Source organism: Salmo salar, chromosome ssa17, assembly GCF_905237065.1.
Source record: "Salmo salar chromosome ssa17, Ssal_v3.1, whole genome shotgun sequence".
In the NCBI taxonomy this organism is placed as follows: domain Eukaryota; kingdom Metazoa; phylum Chordata; class Actinopteri; order Salmoniformes; family Salmonidae; genus Salmo; species Salmo salar.
The window spans coordinates 25,324,864-25,341,987 of NC_059458.1; the positions used below are offsets into that span (position 1 = coordinate 25,324,864).

At 44.6% G+C, this 17,124-nt stretch overlaps 1 protein-coding gene across 1 annotated transcript in view; it reads right to left on the reverse strand.

The window, feature by feature from the left end:
* LOC106575645 (filamin A-interacting protein 1-like) overlaps positions 1-16,521 on the reverse strand; it is a 79,443-nt gene extending 62,922 nt beyond the window's left edge. Inside the window, exon 1 of the mRNA XM_014152260.2 lies at positions 16,175-16,521. The gene's annotated coding sequence lies outside the window, so the exon portion shown is untranslated. The remainder of the gene's footprint in view (positions 1-16,174) is intronic.
* Positions 16,522-17,124: the final 603 nt, after the last annotated feature.

Consider the following 17,124-nt stretch of genomic DNA (forward strand, 5'->3'; position numbering starts at 1 on the left):
GCAAAGTGGGCAGACTTAGGCAGGAAATGCCAACAACCAACTGTGAGCCATTGTACTCATGTATAAAAAAACTAATAATGAAAGAAAAGCATTGCAAGTTAGAATTTTGTAAAGTTAGTGTGGGAGAGGTGGAAAAATGATTGTTATCGATCAATAATGACAAACCTCCTGGCAATGAAAACTTATATGGAAAGCTACTGAGGATGGTAGCTGACTCTATAGCCACTCCTATCTGTCATATCTTTAATCTGAGCCTAGAGCTCTTAGCAAACTGTTGGAGAAGATTGTGTTTGACCAAATACAATGCTATTTCTCCGTAACCAAATTAACAACAGACTTTCAGCATGCTTATAGAGAAGGGCACTCAACATGTACTGCACTGACACAAATGATGATTGGTTGAAAGAAATTGATAATTAGAAGATTGTGGGAGCTGTACTGTTAGATTTCAGTGCAGCCTTTGATATTATTGACCATAACCTGTTGTTGAAAAAACATATGTGTCATGGCTTTTCAACCTCAGCTCAGAATCCACGATATGGCAATCTATCTAACAGAACTCAAAGTGTTTTCTTTAATGGAAGCTTCTCTAATGTCAAACATGTAAAGTGTGGTGTACTGCAGGGCAGCTCTCTAGGCCCTCTACTCTTTTATATTTTTACCAATGACCTGCCACTGACATTAAACAAAGCATGTGTGTCCATGTATGCTGATGATTCAACCATATACGCATCAGCAACCACAGCTAATGAAGTCACTGAAACCCTTAACAAAGAGTTGCAGTCTGTTTTGGAATGGGTGGCCAGTAATAAATCGGTCCTGAACATCTCTAAAACTAAAAGCATTGTATTTGGTACTAATCATTCCCACAACTGAACCTGGTAATGAATTGTGTGGCTGTTAAACAAATTGAGGAGACTAAATTACTTGGTGTTACCTTAGATTGTAAACTGTCATGGTCAAAACATATGGATTCAATGGTTGTAAAAATGGGGAGAGGTTTGTAATAAGGAAATTATCAGCTTTTTTGACGCCACACTCCAAAAAGTAAGTTCTGCAGCCTCTAGTTTTGTCTTATCTTGATTATTGTCCAGTTGTGTGGTCGAGTGCTGCAAGGAAAGACCTAATTAAGCTGCCTCTGGCCCAGAACAAAGCATCACGTCTTGCTCTTCATTGTAATTAGAGGGCTGATATAAATACTATGTATGCTAGTCACTCTTGGCTAGAGACACTGCATCACTTCTTCTTTTAATAAGAAACATTAATGTGTTGAGAATCCCAAATTGTTTGCATAGTCAACTTATACACAGCTCTGAGACACACACTTACCCCACCAGACATGGCACCAGGGGTATTTTCACAGTCCCCAAATCCAGAACAAAAGAAAGTGTACAGTATTATATAGAGCCCTTATTGCATGGAACTCTGTTCCATCTCATATTGCTCAAATAAACAGCAAACCTGGCTAAAAAAACAGATAAAGCAACACCTCACGACACAACGCCTCTCCCCTATTTGACCTAGATAGTTTGTGTGTAGTTCTGTCCTTGAGCTGTTGTCTATTAATGTTCTGTATTATGTCATGTTTCATGTTTTGTGTGGACCCCAGGAAGAGTAGGTGCTGCTTTTGAAACAGCTATTGGGGATCCTAATAAAATACAGAAATACCAATCTTGGTTTCATCAGACCAGAGAATCTTGTTTCTCATGGTCTGAGAGTCTTTATGTACTTTCTGGCAAACTCCAAGTGGACTGTTATGTGCCTTTTACTGAGGAGTGGCTTCTGTCTGGCCACTCTACCATAAAGGCCTGATTGGTGGAGTGCTGCAGAGATGGTTGTCCTTCTGGAAGATTCTCCCATCTCCACAGAGGAACTCTAGAGCTCTGTCAGAGTGACCATCGGGTTCTTGGTCACCCTGACCAAGGCCCTTCTCCCCCGATTTCTCAGTTTGGCCAGGCGGCCAGCTCTAGGAAGAGTCTTGGTGGTTCCAAACGTCTTCCATTTAAGGCCACTGTGTTCTTGGGGACCTTCAATGCTGCAGAAATGTTTTGGTAGCCTTCCCCAGATCTGTGCCTCAACACAATCCTGTCTCGGAGCTCTACGGACAATTCCTTCGACCTCATGGCTTGGTTTTTACTCTGATATGCACTGTCAACTGTTGGACCTTTATATAGACAGGTGTGTACCTTTCCAAATCATGTCCAATTAATTGACTTTACCACAGGTGGACTCCAATCAAGTTGTAGAAACATCTCAAGGATGCTCAATGGAAACAGGATGAACCTGAGCTCAGTTTCGAGTCTCACAGCAAAGGGTCTGAATACTTATGTAAATAAGGTAGTTATGTTTTTTGTTATAAATTTGCAAAAAAATCTAAAAACCTGTTTTCGCTTTGTGATTATGGGGTATTGTGTGTAGATTGATAAAGGAAAAATAAATTATATAATCAATTTTAGAATACGGTTATAAAGTAACAAAATGTTTAAAAAAGTCAAGGGGTCTGAATACTTTGTGAATGCACTGTAAAATAATGGAATTAGAAATCTAACACAAAAAAACTTTCTGGGCTAATAATGTAAGAGATAACACAACATTTGTTTTACAATACTGCAAAGTTTCTTAGGAGCTAGAAGCAGAGCTGCCATGTCTGTTGGCACCATCTCATATAGCTATAGAGATGTCACTAGGCTATGTTGAGCCAGCAATGGTAATGATCGCCTATCATAAATCGCTATGGTAAATGTTACTCTCAAATGTCTGACATACAGTAGGGCAGCCTACAGCATAAACTTGAGTTGTAGCGTCCTCTATACTGTTTTCCCATGCAGGAAGAAGAGTGCTCACTCCATAGGGTCCCCTGTGGAACAGTGGGTAGAGGATGGCGTTTGCAACTTTAGGGTTGTGGGTTTGACTCCCACGGGGGACCAGTACAAAAATGCCCCACTACAGTAAGTTGCTCTTGATAAGAGCGTCTGCTATATTGCTGAAACGTTTAAAAAAAATGCATTGGCCTAAAGCTCTACATTCTGGTGATGCTTTTTACAGGATAACCTGCAGAGGGCAGCAATTTGTAACTTTTGGGACGTTGTCCTTTATCCTGCACACAAGCGCCACAGCAGCACTGAGTAAGATAACATCATTCTTAAAGGCACTATACAGGCCTCATGACCCTCCTCCCAAAGAGCCCATCCTCTCTGGCAGTTCTGTGCAGAAGGCACCTGTAAACACTGATTTAGGATTAGTGACTTTTCCCGAATTCTTACCTTCACGATAAAGGAAAGAAATGTAAAGCTGACCTTAGATCAGTGTCTCTGACAAAGGACTGACAAGAACGCAGAAATGGGTAATAGGGTCCATTAGGCTGGTCATCAGGTTGTCAGTGTGTCTGATACAGCCTAGATCCCTCTTAATGGTGATTCCTCCTTTCACCACATCCTGTAACTGTCCATGTCTAGGCCTGACTCACCCTGCCCTGTCTGAGAGATCAAATCAAGTCAAATTTTATTAGTCACATGTGCCGAATACAACAGACCTTACAGTGAAATGCTTACTTATGAGCCCCTAACCGACAGTGCAGTTAAAAAAAAAAAAAAAAAACGAAATAAAAAGATACCTACCACTACGACCTTATGACCCCGAGTGACCTCACAACAAGTCAGTTGATTCCTTCTCATCGTCACGCCAACTGAAGTACACACAACTATCCGTTTGCGGAGGTTGAAAATCCCTCTTTGTAGGGTTTTCTAATCTCTCACTGTTTCTGGTTGACTCTTTCTGACCGTTCATCTATTGGAGAGGAATGACACCGCCTTGTAACCCTTCATAGTCTTGTCTGTTGTCTCCCCTTGAAAGAGTCCCATGTCCGTTTCTCTGGTCTATTTCTCCCATAAAAGCATGTTATGCCTCTCTCCGCCCACGTTCAATCTTACAATGATAGCCTTTCTATATATATATCCTCAGTATTTTGGTGCTTCCGGCATCGTACGATATGGGACAATGAATGTAATGGCACTGTGTGCCAACCACTGTTCTAAGAATACCAGGCCCTTTCTAAGAATCTAAGAATACTAGAATAAGTTAAGCATACTATGATCCAATTAGTCCACTTAATGTAAAAAACTTCAAGTTCCATTTTTCAGACTTCAGCTTGGAGCTTTATGCCCCCTACTGGGGAAAGGGGAAGGAAACATGTAAAACAAGAAGTGGAGCTCCAGTATGGAAGAGGAGAGAAGTAATGGTGGAAATTCAGCTAGACCTCCATACCATACACCCTGCATCCATCCCATTGCTGGCATGCCTCTGAAGCTAAGCAGGGTTGGTCCTAGTTGGTCCCTGGATGGGAGACCAGATGCTGCTGGAAGTGGTGTTGGAGGGCCAGTAGGAGGCACACTTTCCTCTGGTCTAAAAAAATATCCTCGTACCCCAGGGCAGTGATTGGAGACATTGCCCTGTGTAGGGTGCCGTCTTTCAGATGGGATGTTAAATGGGTGTCCTGTCTCTCTGTGGTCACTAAAGATCCCATGGCACTTATTGTAAGAGTAGGGGTGGTAACCCTGGTGTCCTGGCTAAATTCCCAATCTGACCATCATGACTATCTAATCATCCCCAGCTTCCAATTGGCTCATTCATCCTGCCTCCTGTAACTATTCCCCAGGTCATTGCTGTAAATGAGAATGTGTTCTCAGTCAACATACCTGGTAAAAAAAAAATACAGAACACATTGATGCTAGGAAAGTAGACCAGTTATGTTATCAGGCAATCCTCACAATTGAAAGGCTCATATGTGAAGAGGCCAACTAGGCTATATTGCAAAGGTCACTTCCTTCTCAGTAAACACCAGGCCTATACAAAATACCCACATGGGATTATAAAATACCAATGGATTCATTCTGCTGAGTAGGAGTCATGAAAGCCCCCAAAAAAGAGAAATGGCTCCACAGAACTGTGAACCATCTCTATGCTTCGTCCTTAACATGTCCCACAGTTTATAGTCTGTTGAGCAAGACGCGGCTATGGCTATTAGCCATGGTGCTAATTCGGCCCTGCTAGCTGTTGGAGTGGGGCTAGCCTAGCCTTCACGCATATATGCTCTATGGCTGTTGGAGTGGGTCAAGCCTAGCCTGTGATGGCTGTTGGAGTGGGGCTAGCTGTTGCAGTGCTCGTGTTGCTGTTATTAAGCCTCTGTGCTTGCTGCTTTGCGTGATGTATTGTTGTTTCTACCTTCTTGCCCTTTGTGCTGTTGTCTGTGCCAATAATGTTTGTACCATATTTTGTGCTGCTACCATGTGTTGCTACTGTGTTGTTGTCATGTTGTGTTGCTGCCTTGTTATGTTGTTGTCTTAGGTCTCTCTTTATGTAGTGTTGTCTCTCTTGTCGTGATGTGTGTTTTGTCCTATATATATATATATTTTGTCCTATATATATATATATATATATATATATATATATTTTTTTATTTTATTTTATTTTTTATCCCAGCCTCCGTCCCTGCAGTAGGCCTTTTGCCTTTTGGTAGGCCATCATTGTAAGTAAGAATTTGCTCTTTAACTGACTTGCCTAGTTAAATAAAGGTGTGTTTATGTGCCCAGACTTGAGGCGGGATGATCTCTCTGTAATCCACGCCTGCCCAACGGCCCGCTGCCTGCTATAATTAGGGTCACTCGATCCGCCCCACTACGGGGGAGGGGGGTTAAATATATATACCTAATATATTTAAATATATTGGGAAAATGTATTTATCAAATATATAAATAAATAAAATATATGTACATTATTTGTAAAATGTATGTGTAAAATACACACTCACACCTCACAATCTTTTCTACCCCGATGATAATGTCGAGTCTCATTGACCTCTGGTACCTTAGCATTAGGTTTCCAAAGTTGCGTTTTGCACTGATTGAAGTGGATTTAACAAGTGACATCAATAACCGATCATAGCTTTCACTTGGATTCGCCTGGTCATGGAAAAACCAGGTGTTATTAATGTTTTGTATACTCAGTGTATAAACCTCTATGTAGAAGTATATGAAAATGGCCAATTTTGTAATATGTCCATATATTTTTGTACATATATTAAAATATGTACATATCAGGTTTAAACATGTATTTCGGTATCTGTAATTTACATATACGTAAATACATGTACATACACGTACATATACCAGCCTGACACTGTGATTGTAATCTTTTCTGTTTAATCCATGTGGTGTTTTTAATCAAACTAAATGGTTAGCCACACAGTGAAAACATCCATAGGTGATTTATAACCAGTTTAGCTCACTGTTGCTCACGGCAACAGACCCTCAATGGTAGTTGTCTGTCTGTCTGTCTGTCTGTCTGTCTGTCAGACTGAAATCTCATGTATCTAAGAATTTGGACAGCTACAATATCAGTTCAATAAGCTTTCAACTCCTTACTAAGAATAACACATATTGTTATTTGCTAGCGCAGCAGGCTGAGGTAACCAATTAGGCCATTGACCAGCTGTCAAGGTCACAATTGATGTCACTCTTCCCCCTTGATGGTGATTAGTTAAGCATTAAACATCTCCTCATTGAGTGACTCGCTGGGAAAGAGGGAATTGATCGGCTATTTAAAATCACTCACTTGTATTGATCGTAATGTATTGACTAACACTGGCTCGTGTCTCCTGTTTGGAGATTTGAACCTTTACGTTAACAAATCTAAGATGGAAAACACCAGGGCCCGGTTTCCCAAAAGCATAGTAGGAGCATCGTTAAATCTCCGAGCTGTTTCCCAAAAACATCGTAGGAGCATCGTTAAATCTCCGAGTTGTTTCCCAAAAGCATAGTAGGAGCATCGTTAAATCTCCGAGCTGTTTCCCAAAAACATAGTAGGAGCATCGTTAAATCTCCGAGCTGTTTCCCAAAAACATCGTAGGAGCATCGTTAAATCTCTGAGTTGTTTCCCAAAAACATTGTAGGAGCATCGTTAAATCTCAGAGCTGTTTCCCAAAAACATCGTTATTAGCGTTGCACTTGAAAACGCTCTTAATCTAACGACCGCCTCAGACCACTCGTAGAACAGCTAAGTCAAATCAAATCAAATTTATTTATAAAGCCCTTCTTACATCAGTTGATATCTCAAAGTGCTGTACAGAAACCCAGCCTAAAACCACAAACAGCAAGCAATGCAGGTGTAGAAGCACTGTGGCTAGGAAAAACTCCCTAGAAAGGTCAGAACCTAGGAAGAAACCTAGAGAGGAACCAGGCTATGAGGGGTGGCCAGTCCTCTTCTGGCTGTGCCGGGTGGAGATTATAACAGAACATGGCCAAGATGTTCAAATGTTCATAGGTGACCAGCAGGGTTAAATAATAATAATCACAGTGGATGTCGAGGGTGCAACAGGTCAGCACCTCAGGAGTAAATGTCAGTTGGCTTTTCATAGCCGATCATTCAGAGTATCTCTACTGCTCCTGCTGTCTCTAGAGAGTTGAAAACAGCAGGTCTGGGACAGGTAGCACGTCCGGTGAACAGTGCGTCGTTAGATGCTTTTTTTTGCCCTCCCAAGTCACTTTATACACAGAAGATCTCCGCTAAACATAGAATCCCATGTTTTATCTGTCTCTCTGTGACTGATGACAACTTCACAACGAAGTTGACTACAAATACTAAGTTGCCTACGGTAGGCTATAGGCCTATGTAAATCATATTGCAATACATTTAATGTTCAATCAATTTAGTTCTATTTTGATACTTGTATGCTACTGTCTGTAATTTGTCTCAATATATTTCATGTTGTGTAACAACATGTGCGCAATGATGCGCCAAATCTTGATTTAGTGCATTATAATAAGCTGCCTAATATTTTCAGCCATAGGTGATAATATCTTTCTAGGAGCTGATCCGTCGTCAGTACTGTGGAATAATTAGAATGTTAAGGTAAGATTTGAATAGAGAAAGCTGATCCGAGAGCAGCGCTGCCTTTCGATCCTATCAGTATCGACCCATGCCTCAATGACGCACTTAGTGAACGTTCTCTCTGCGTGGTGTTTTGGGAAACCTATTTTACATCTTCAGCCGTTGTAGGAAAGATGCATCGTTAAAACGCTCGTAAGACTAAATGCCAACACTTTTGGGAAACCTGGCCCAGGTTGATTATTCCTGGCAATGATTAGCTAGCGAAGCATGGCTGTAGATCTAAGTGATCTGTTGTGGTATCGATATAGCTGTGGACCCCAGGAAGAGTAGATGCTGCTTCTGCAAAGGCTAATGAGGATCCAAATAAACAAAACAGCTGCCTAACTACCAAAACCACCTAGCAGGTCATTTGGGTCACATTCATATAGACATGTCATAAAAAAGAGCTGACAAGATTCCTTACTCTACATGTAATAGAGCCATGTCTGTTCTACTAAATATATTTCTATCTGAATGCTCCACACCACTGCGCCCTACTTCCTTTACTGGTATCCTGAGTGAAAGACGATGTGGAGAAAAGCTGCAGTGTAAGAGAGATTGGACCATAGCTTAAGCCTGGCCTGTTATAAGGTCTAACTGGACTATATGGCAGACAGACGGTGTACTGTACCCTGCTCACACCTCATGGGTAGCTCAGCTCTGGGCCCCATGCCAGCCTGACACTGCACCATGCTGTGTCCTGGAGGCCAGAGCTCATATCCAGTGCTGTGTGTGTGTAACATGCCTCAGTCAATCAGTAGCCTTAAATAAGAAGGGAACGGTTGAGGGGAACATGTTCTAGGGGGAGAAAATAGCCTGATAATTGCTCCTGACGTTTGATGAATTCCAGAGTGGCACAAGGTGGATAAGCTCTCTGTCATTTTTAGTATGACCGTCCCTAGCGACGTGATGTCATAGACGGGACAACAACAAGGGTCACTGCAACCAGTGGGGCCGTTTTTAACCAATTGGAACTCAATGACCTTTTATTCTTTCACTAGCTCGCATTTAGCAAGGAACCCAGTACTTGTGCCGTCTTATCCAATCCTTCGATTTCATGTCTTGGTTTTTGCTCTGACAACTGACACTGTCAACTGTGGGACCTTATATAGACAGGTGTGTGCCTTTCCAAACCATGTCAAATCAATTGAATTTACCCCAGGTGGACTCCAATCCAAGTTGTAGAAACATCTCAAGGATGATCAATGGAAACAGGATGCACCTGAGCTTAGTTTTGAACCTCATAGCAAAGGGTCTGAATACTTATGTAAATAACGTATTTCTGTGTTTTTATTTTTGATAAATTAGCAAAAAATGTCTAAAAATCAATTTTTGCTTTGTCATTATGGGGTATTGTGTGTAGATTGATGAAGGGGGAAAAAACAATTTCATCAATTTTAGAATAAGGCTGTAATGTAATAAAATGTGGAAAAAGTGAAGGGGTCTGAATAGTTTCCGAATGCACTGTATATGTTCAATCAAGAAATGGTTCATCCAATCAGCCTAAAACCTAATCCCTTCTTAATTCACTAGCTCACCAGCAATATGTCTCACACCAGGCTTAGTCTGGACCTCAGGCTGAGCAGGTCCAGCCTCCTCTGACAAGTTTAAAAGCTGGGGATTCACCCTGTAACACCCCAGCTATAGGATTCCACAGGCACGGCACATTCAGACATTAAAATGAGGCCTTTTCATCTGCTGCTGAGTGTCTAATGTAGCACGGACGCTCATCCATCACTCCAGGCCTAATGTACTGTGTATAGACACAGCGAGTGGCCAATGCTCCCTGCCTGCTCTGTGGCTTTAGGAGTCTGAGCAGGATACAATCAGACCAACCATTTCATGTGTATATTTGTTTACTTACGCCATATCACTACCACTACATACACCTGTCTCATCCTGAAAGCTGTACCCCTTAGAAGAACCCTTTTTGGTTCCAGGTAAAACCCTATGCGGTTCCATGTAGAACCCTTTCCACAGAAGGTTCTACATGGAACCACATAGGGTTTTACCTGGAACCAAAAATAGTTCTTCAAAGGGTTCCCCTATGGGGACAGCCGAAGTACCCTTTTATGTTCTAGATAGCACCCTTTTTTCTAAGAGTGTACCTATTTCTACCTATCTGTGAGATGATTCTATCAGCTGTTTCTACAATGCAGTACCCAAAGATCATTGTGTGATTTGACTTGATTGTAGGGAAAAAGGTATATTCAACTGTGTAAATACTGCAGTGCAGGCTTGTTTTGACAGAGCTCATGGTCACTCTGGTAGCTAGGCCAGAAGGTCTCAAGAGGGACTAGTAAACAACTCACTTCTCTGCCTCCCTACATATTCTCTAACTGGGGAGAGAGAAGTCCCTACAGCTCTGAATTCTCCTTCAACCAACAGATACAACGACTGCAGTGCAGCGTGAAGCTATGCTGTGATTTTAAATGACAAATAGAGGATTATTTAAGAGTAAACATGCTGATATTTAACTGCAATGTGCAGCAAGGCACAACATTGTGGCTGGCAGGCAGAAGGAGGAGAAGGAGATGTGGGGGTGAACAACATTAGAATTTCTCTTCAGATATATATATATATATATATAGAGCTCTTTTCCCAGAGACTACACCAGTGGCATTCTGTGAGGAAACAGGATACCTGGTCTAAAAAGGAAGCAACCTCGCTGCTCTTTGGGGAGCTAGCTACATGTGCTTGGCTCAGGTCCCACTGGCACTGGTCAACCCCCGCTACAGCCCCCATCTCAACCCCCTCTCTAGCCACTGTCTCTCTGACCAGCCCCCATCTCAACCCCCTCTCTAGCCACTGTCTCTCTGACCATCCCCCATCTCAACCCCCTCTCTAGCCACTGTCTCTCTGACCAGCCCCCATCTCAACCCCCTCTCTAGTCACTGTCTCTCTGACCATCCCCCATCTCAACCCCCTCTCTAGCCACTGTCTCTCTGACCATCCCCCATCTCAACCCCCTCTCTAGCCACTGTCTCTCTGACCATCCCCCATCTCAACCCCCTCTCTAGCCACTGTCTCTCTGACCATCCCCATCTCAGCCCCCCTCTCTAGCCACTGTCTCTCTGACCATCCCCCATCTCAACCCCCTCTCTAGCCACTGTCTCTCTGACCATCCCCCATCTCAACCCCCTCTCTAGCCACTGTCTCTCTGACCATCCCCCATCTCAACCCCCTCTCTAGCCACTGTCTCTCTGACCATCCCCCATCTCAACCCCCTCTCTAGTCACTGTCTCTCTGACCAGCCCCCATCTCAACCCCCTCTCTAGCCACTGTCTCTCTGACCATCCCCCATCTCAACCCCCTCTCTAGCCACTGTCTCTCTGACCAGCCCCCATCTCAACCCCCTCTCTAGCCACTGTCTCTCTGACCAGCCCCCATCTCAACCCCCTCTCTAGCCACTGTCTCTCTGACCATCCCCCATCTCAACCCCCTCTCTAGCCACTGTCTCTCTCATCATCCCCCATCTCAACCCCCTCTCTAGCCACTGTCTCTCTGATCATCCCCCATCTCAACCCCCTCTCTAGCCACTGTCTCTCTGACCATCCCCCATCTCAACCCCCTCTCTAGCCCCTGTCTCGCTGACCAGCCCCCCATCTCAACCCCCCTCTCTAGCCACTGTCTCTCTGACCATCCCCCATCTCAACCCCCCTCTCTAGCCACTGTCTCTCTGACCATCCCCATCTCAGCCCCCTCTCTAGCCACTGTCTCTCTGACCAGCCCCCATTTCAACCCCGGCCCCTCTCTAGCCCCTGTCTCTCTGACCAGCCCCCATCTAAAACCCGGCCCCTCTCTAGCCCCTGTCTCTCTGACCAGCCCCCATTTCAAACCCGGCCCCTCTCTAGCCCCTGTCTCTCTGACCATCCCCCATTTCAAACCCGGCCCTCTCTAGCCCCTGTCTCTCTGACCAGCCCCCATTTCAAACCCGGCCCCTCTCTAGCACCCTGTCTCTCTGACCAGCCCCCATCTAAAACCCGGCCCCTCTCTAGCCCCTGTCTCTCTGACCAGCCCCCATTTCAAACCCGGCCCCTCTCTAGCCCCTGTCTCTCTGACCAGCCCCCTCCATGGCCTCCCTCAGACCACATGATGGACAAACCACAAGACCTGGTCCAGCACTAACACACTGGGTTCAGTGAGTCCAGGGATTGGTGCTATTGGATTTGTTGAATTACAGTACCAGTCAAAAGTTTGGACACACCTACTCATTCAAGGATTTTTCTTTATTTTTTACTATTTTCTACATTGTAGAATAATAGTGAAGACATCAAAATGATGAAATGACACATGGAATCATGTAGAAAATAGTCAAAATAAAGAAAAACCCTTGAATGAGTAGGTGTATCCAAACTTTTTACTGGTACTGTAGGTGTGGTTGTGGTTGTGCTGGAACAAAAGCCTGCATGCACAGTATCAATGTCCACAGCAGTAGGAGGGGCAGCTTGTTGGGGATGTCAGTTTTAATGCAGTCAACACCTGTGTCTACTTTCTGAAGAAACTCCCTGTGTGGTTTCAGTTCATCTGCAATTGGGGCCAAAGAAGTGTTACTGCAGAATCCAACTACTGTCATGAGCAGACAGATGAAGTGTTAATGAAGCCTGGCAAACACTCCGGCCAGCCCCCCTTAAACCCTTAGTGAAGGGATTTGGCTGAGGGGAAGACGGGAGGAGTCTACAGCCATGCTTGGTATTAGGGGCCACGGCCTCACATACACATGTTAATGAGACAGAATGATGGTGGCAGTAACTTGTGACGATCTCACTGCCTGCAGACATGGCTTCATATCTGGCCGTACAGCAGCATCAGCTGTACCTGTTCATGTATTCATTTGATACCTGCACGGACGCACAAACACACACAACTCTGAAGGGAAACACTTAACTAACCCATTTCCTCTCTAGCGCTAGACAGCAGGAGGTGTGACTAATGCTTGTCAGTCTGATGTACTGATTACTGCCCTACTTCCCCCAAACTGTCAATCACACTGAAGGAACCAGACGGCAGAGCATGCCGGTGCCAAACCAAGGTAAAAATCTCTACGGTAACCATGGGCTCAACACTGCATCAGTATCCCATCCAATCCATCACTCTGCACAAATGGCCCAATGGAATTTATAAGCCCAAATCCCTGGGCTCTGCTGATTCAGCTGTTCCTTGATCCCTCTCTCCTCACCCCCCTGTCTCCCTTGTTCACCCCACACATACTGTACACTCCTACTGGGACTTCACATGTAACCTGGGCATACACCAGTGGAGGCTGGTGAGGGGAGGGCAGCTCATAGTAATGACGGTTTGATACTGTTCCATTACTATGAGCCCGACCTTTGATTTAAAGTTTTACCAGCCACTGTCATACACACACCCTCAGATCCTCCCTAGGCCCTAGCTGTCTCACCACATCCACACACCCTCAGACCCTCCCTAGGCCCTAGCTGTCTCACCACATCCACACACCCTCAGACCCTCCCTAGGCCCTAGCTGTCTCACCACATCCACACACCCTCAGACCGTCCCTAGGCCCTAGCTGTCTCACCACATCCCAGGCATACAGTCAGATTACAACGCCAGAGGAGGCAGGCACCACAGACAGGCCACGCCATGCCAGAAATACTTTAAGAAATGAGGAGATGGGAAACTCATTGGCCAATGAATAGAGGAAAGTACTATGCTGCCCCACTCAGCAGACTGTTAACCAATCACGTTCATGTTGTCATGCGGTTGCTAAGCTAATCGTCAAGCAATCCCTACTAAAAGTCAAATCAAAATTGAATCAAATCAAATTGCATTCATTACATGCTTTGTGAACAACAGGTGTGGACTAACAGTGAAATGTTTGCGGGCCCTTCCCAACAACGCAGAAAGAAAGAAAATAGAGAAATAATAGAAAAGTAAAACACGTAATAATAAAATGGTATGAATGGTATGTGCCGAGAAACCTGCCTATTGTCCTCAAAAGTACAAAATGTCACGATTTCAAAGCTATATGATATTACAGAGAACAAGTTAATTATCTCACATCTCAGAAAAGATTTATAATGTTGTGTTTCTTGTTCACGTAATTCATGCTAATGTTGGATTTTGGAGCTGGCGCACAATTGACTCCCACTGACTCCTTGAAGGAGGGCACTACTTGTGGGATTGTACCCAGAATGCACGGCCCATTGACAACATACGGGCAAGATACACAATGGTCGTTAATATGAATCCAATGACGTTTCCCATCTCCTCATTTCTTAAAGTATTTCAGGTCAGGCCTGGTTGTATGTGTTAGCCTGTTGCTTGGATTCACAAACCACTCTGTTGGGTCTCAAGGCTTTTAAAAGTTCATATGGAGCATTGCTGGGTGTCCTTCTGTCAGGACAAATATTTGCTTACAGCATAGATTAGTGTTGGGTTTAGGTTTAGTGTTAGGCTTATCAGGGTCATGTCTAGAGAAGAGCATGGAGCTTCGGCAGGTTCTAGATGAGGGAAGACAGACACCAACCATTCCTGTTTTATGCATGGATTGATGACCTCTAATGTTCAGTCTTAACGCTATAGGGATTGACGTAAAGTTCTGAACTATAGAAAGTATGTCCACAAGGAGAAAGGTAGGTGTTGACACCGAATGCCTTGGTGACTGTTAATGTTCACACTTAAAGCAAGAGGGATCAACCTCAAATGTCTGTACTGTCACCGAAGATGATGTGGTCCTTTCCATGTTACACAAACATCCAATGTGCTTTACCACTGTAGGGTTGCCATGCCAAACCCTGGAGCCTCCCGGGAATTGATAACATAAATGTAAACAATGTTGAAGGAGTTCTAATGGTCTTTAGGTTAGGAACCCTGAACGACCGACTCCTCTTGGGTCACATATTGACTGTTCTGTACCCACTAAATGAGCTACTCTAAACGTGGGAATGATCTGCTCTAGCTTGAGAAATGACGACCAAACACAGAGGGGCTTGTTTTGGGCGCCATGTTTGCGCCAGTCTGATCCACAGCCAGAAGAATCTGATCGCTGCTAAAATATATTGTTGACGGCCAGGCATCCGCCTCCCTCTCCTTGCTCTGGGACGGCACTTTCAAAACGGACCTGCTGGGTGAAGGCCTGATAACCCGATCTGGCTCGGCCCCTCCATATCCCCCACAGCCCCCTGGTGATCTGAGACGCACAGGGCCCTGAGCCTGGACCCGCTGCCCTTTGGAAATACCCTGCTGCTATCACTGTACCACTTCAATGTAGAACATCCATAGGCCCTCTTTGTTGATCTTTGTCTTTGATGTGTGGTAAGGAAATTGACTAGAAGGTAATCAGAACTTAACGTCACTACTGCCCAGTGGACTAGGTGGTAACTACTTCCTGCACTTCTCAGTTGACAATCGATAGATATGTTCATATTAGCTGCAGTCAATCACATGGGATTATGTTTAACTGGAAACTGATCTACACTCTTAGAAAAAAGGGTTCCAAAAGGGTTTTCCGGCTGTCCCCATAGGATAACCATTTTTGGTTCCAGGTAGAACCCTTTTGGGTTCCATGTAGAACCATCTGTGGAAAGGGTTCTAGATGCAACCCAAAAGGGTTACACCTACATTTACATTTGACATTTTAGTCATTTAGCAGACGCTATTATCCAGAGCGACTTACAGTAGTGAATGCATACATTTCATACATTTTTCCCCCCGTACTGGTCCCCCGTGGGAATCGAACCCACAACCCTGGCGTTGCAAACACCATGCTCTACCAACTGAGCCACCTGGAACCAAAAGGGTTCTTCAAAGGGATATGCTATGGGGACAGCCAAAGAACCCTTTCGGTTCTAGACAGCACCTTTTTTTCAGTACAATATTCTATCCAGATACACAAACATAACATCAATACTCATGCAGATATGCACCCAAAACATCAATAATGATGCAAAGATGTCAAATCAACAGGAGTCAATAGGATTGATAGTGGATCTGTAAACCAACTCCCTCAGCAGACCTCACTGAGAATACAACAGTGAGCAGAGTGGTCTATGTGGTCACTACATGTTCCCTTCATGCAGTCTACCTGCCCTGTCTGATGAGCCACAACACCGTCATAGCAACACCCACTCAACACCAGCCTGTCTCCATACACTGCAGAATGCACATGATAAACTGAATGAAATACTGTAGACAAAGAGGGTTGTCATGGGTACAGAGAGATACGTCCCTGTAGTTTGACCTCCCTCTCTGGGTTTAGCTGCAGCGTGTAGTTGACAACCAGTCTTACCTCAGAGAGCGGTGAGTCAAAGCTGTAGTCCAGACTGCTGCTTTCTGCTAGTGCTGCAGTGTCACTGTGTTGCTCTGTAGCCTCCTGCCAGCAGAGAGGAAATGTTATCCAGTGTGTAGTGTTTCCACGTCTTCCTTCCCTGATCGAGCCCTTTTTCTCCTCTCCTGTGTCCTCAGCTTGCCTCTGTCTGTACAATCCAGTTAGAGCGATGGGGGAGGAGGAGGGGGGTGAATCACTCTCCCGCCGATGCTGACGGAGAGAGGAGCGTGCCTGGGAGGGAGAGAGACAGAAAGAGGGGGAATGAGACGCTGCTGTGATAGAGGACTGGATAGAAGGACAGTGTGGTGCAGTGGAGAGAAATGACTGGGGAGGGAGGGAAGGAGAGAGAGAGGGAGGGAGGGGGTAAAGGGACAGATAGGACCTGGCATGCAGATATCAGCCTCGCTGCTAAATTTAACCTACCCCTAATGACACACACACACACACACACGCACACGCACACACACACACACACACGCACACGCACACGCACACACACGCACACGCACACACACACTTGGCCAGATGGTCCTGTCAGGGAACTGATCCCTTAGGAGTCTGGGACTGTCCCCGTGGAGATAGAGAGAGAGAGGAAGGAGAGAGAGAGGAAGGAGAGAGAAGAGAGAGGGGGGGTTAACTTGTTTCAAGTGCCCAGGGGTAGGTTAGTCAGTTTGGGATTGGTTGTGGTTTTATGAAGAGAGTGAAAACCTTGACAAGGGAACATGAAGTATAGACAGTTCCCAAGTTGAAAGCGACTGGCCAGTAAGACCCGAATAGCATCTACCATACACATCATATAGTTCAATATGTCATTCTATGGAATCTACCTTCATCAGGACAGCTTTGGAAAGCTGATCCCTACATGTAGTCAGGAACTTAGTTTTACTGAAGACACTGGTACCCACGTCACC